Below are 3,369 nucleotides of genomic sequence, written 5' to 3' on the forward strand. Positions count from 1 at the left end.
CTATGAATTAACTACTATTTCACTATTACCAACACTTTATTTGAAAAGTTTGTTATTTGAGAGAAATAATCAAAGAAACATACTAGCTTCTATTTCTCTCACTCTCTATACTCTATCCCTGAGGAAAATTGTATTTCCAGGAAACGATATACCTAGATTATGTCATCTTAACCACCCACCCACCCCCACAGAAATAGCTTTTTGAGTCTAACCACTGTTGTATACTTGAAACTAATACAAAATAATATTGAATGTAAACTGTAATTGAAAAATAAAATTAAACAAGGAAATAGCTTTTAGAGATATAACAATTACTCTCTCAACTTTTATAGAAGCTTGCTATATGAAGAACATTTTTTAGGTCATTTGCAAAACCCTCAAATTAAGATATAATCCAGTTTGTACCCTAACATCCCTTAGGAGAGATTTCTTTTGGTATTTAGTGAAAGGAAATTTCTCTCTCTAAGATATTTTTCGGTAGGGGGAGCATATGAAAGATTATTGTTACCATGTTTGCATCATTCAAACTTGTGATCTTGGTCTTTTCTTCATGCCTTTATATAAGGCCAAAGAGTGACACTGGTTATTCTGACATCCTTAAAGTGGACTCCAGGAATGTCACCAATCACACCATGTAAGAAATTTTTATTACGGCAAGAATTTTACAATCCAAATTATGTTTCCTTGCTCAGTTATCAATTCTGTTATTTAAAATAGAAGTGATATTTTGAGCTATCCCACTGTAAAGAATAACAAAATTAAAGAAAGGAACGCTCTAAGTTTTTGTATTTTGCTGAAAATTCTTTTTCCCAGGGTCTACAAAACATTAATTTTTATATTTCACTATGTGTGTGTGTGTATGTGTGTGTGTTTGTTTTTAAATCAATAAGTAATCTAGGACTAGCATTATGTTTGCTAGACCTGGCATTTGCTCAGTACATAAAGTCCAAAGTTTAGTTTCCTTTCCTTTTAAAATTTATTTTATATTTTGCAATGTTTCCCCCCCCCCCCTTAATATTTAAGTTTGTTGATGTGTAGGTCTTTTTCTTCAGTGAGGCACGAGTTTCTTTTCCTGGTCCCTGATGAGTTTCAAACAGTTGGCACACCAGTGGCACTGCTGACTGCTTTCTGGGCAGCCTCTCTAGCTCAATGGGCTTGAAGAACAGTGACAGCTTCCATCAGCTGTAGAACGAAGAGGCTCTGGAGACCCCAGCACATGAAGAAGCCCTGAATTATCCATCTCCAACAACATGCAGTGACTTTACCAGCTAGAGTAGGTTGCCTGGCTCGAATTAGAGGAAACAGCCATTCACCCAGCATTGGCTTTTGCTCTTGAGGAGGGGCAGATGCCAATATGGAAGCAGTCAAAGGCTCCTGACCTTGTACATGAGCAGCAGGCTGCTGCTACATGGTAACTGGTGGCTGTGTGCTAAGGTGTTGTGGAGGATTGCAAACCCCTGTAGCATATTTATTCTGTGGAACAGTGTGGACAGCAGGCATAGCTGCAGCTGCCGCCGCTGCAGGACGTGAACCCATTGTCTGTGTGGATGTGTTAGCAACACGCTGTGTGGACATGACATGGGGAACCTGTGAAGAAGCTGGTCTCACAGTACTAAATGGTGGTCCAGGAGCGGCTGGGCAGAAAGCACCAGGCAGATTTTGGAATGGATGAGGTCTGGCGCCCTGAGCCCTTGGTCTCAGTTGAGCAATTTGACGAGGATAGTATGCAGCACGGTTCTGAGTCTGTGAGATAGCTGCCAGGAAGTAACCTGAAGGAGGTGCTGGCTGGTAGCGGGTAAGATTACTGGGTTGGGCACAGCTCTCACACTTGCCATTCTCTGCATATACCGGTTAGTGAGGTGAGCTTGGCGCTCTTCCTTGCACTGAGCTAAAGCTACACACAATGGCTTGGTAGCCACAATTCTACCATTCATTTCTGTAACTGCTTTAGTGGCTTCTTCTGGGGAGGAGAAACGTACAAAACCAAACCCTTTGCTAGGACCACCCTCCATCATAAACTTTGCACCAGTGATTGTATCAAATGGAGAAAACTCTTTCTGGAGACGTCCGTCATCAATACCATCATCAAGATTTTTCACGTAAAGGTTAACACCCTGGTATCGGGTGGCCCTATCTTGGTTCACGTGTTCAACTTTGCACCTAAGTTCCATCTGCCATTCCACTGTTTTATGAGCTTGGCTAAGTAGATTTGTTTTCCATTGAGCTCCTTTCCATTCACCTCATCCACAGCTTTCTGTGTCTCTTCATGCCTTTCAAAGCTTACAAATCCAAGACCTTTGGATGTCCCACCTTCATCCATCATTACTTTGACACTTAAGCCAGGTCCACACTTGCCAAAGAGGTCCTTAAGGCGCTCGTCATCCATGTCTTCTCCAAAATTCTTGATGTGAACATGGTGAACTCTGTTGCCCTAGCTCCCCGTCCTGCTTCTCTTTCTTTGGGAGAGTTGCATCGCCCAACAAATACTCTGCGGCCATTTAGAAGCATCCCCTTCATTTTTTCAATAGCCCTTTCAGCTGCTCCCTGGGTCTCAAAATGTACAAATCCATAACCCTGGGGACCATTTTCATCACAAACCACCTTGCATGAAAGGATGTTACTGAAAGCAGAAAATGTATCATGCAGTGCTTTATTCTCAATGGATTTGCCCCAATTCTAATGACTATGTTGTCCACTCCACATTTGTGAAGTGAAGGATCACGCCGGGACCACATGCTGCACACTGGCTTGCCCTATGACATCCAAATTCGTGGTGTGCACAGCACGCTTGGTGGCGGCCGGCTGCTGGAAGTTCACTATGTGCTGTCCAAGGAGCGGCCGGTGACCATGTCCCTGCAGATGCAGATGGACAGGATAGGCTGGCGCCTGAACTTCTCCTAGAGTGTCACCTCGGTCACGGTCACATCAGGGTGTAGGTTCCTCACCTAGAGCGAGTCCCTGGGGTGGCTGGGGTTGCCGTGGTTCATCTGGGCACAGCTGCCCACAGGGCTTGGGCCTTTCTGTGAGAGGAGAGTGGGTACTGGGGCGACGGGGGGAGGGCAAGAGTGGGGGGTCAGAAGGGGAGGAGGGGAGCCAGAGCAAGCGCAGGGGGACAAAAATCCACTGGAATCGAAAACTGCTCAACAGCAGGGCCTCAGGCTGCTGGGTGGAGTGTTGAAGCAGCAAGAAGGCTTGGTCTCTTGGTTCCTTCTTGGAGCTGCTGTGGGGCCACCGACGAGTGCTTCACCAGGCTATTTTATAAAAAGGAAGAAAAAAACGTCTCTGGCAGGGGAGACACAGATTTTTTTTGGGGGAGAGGGTAAAACAGATTAAAAAAAATAATAAATGTGTGTTCCAAGCCTGGAGCAC

At 44.5% G+C, this 3,369-nt stretch overlaps 1 pseudogene; it reads right to left on the reverse strand.

The window, feature by feature from the left end:
* Positions 1 to 1,089: 1,089 nt before the first annotated feature.
* On the reverse strand, positions 1,090 to 2,987 carry LOC118658997 (annotated as a pseudogene).
* Positions 2,988 to 3,369: the final 382 nt, after the last annotated feature.

The sequence above is a fragment of the Myotis myotis genome, unplaced genomic scaffold (genome assembly GCF_014108235.1).
Source record: "Myotis myotis isolate mMyoMyo1 unplaced genomic scaffold, mMyoMyo1.p scaffold_m19_p_6, whole genome shotgun sequence".
In the NCBI taxonomy this organism is placed as follows: domain Eukaryota; kingdom Metazoa; phylum Chordata; class Mammalia; order Chiroptera; family Vespertilionidae; genus Myotis; species Myotis myotis.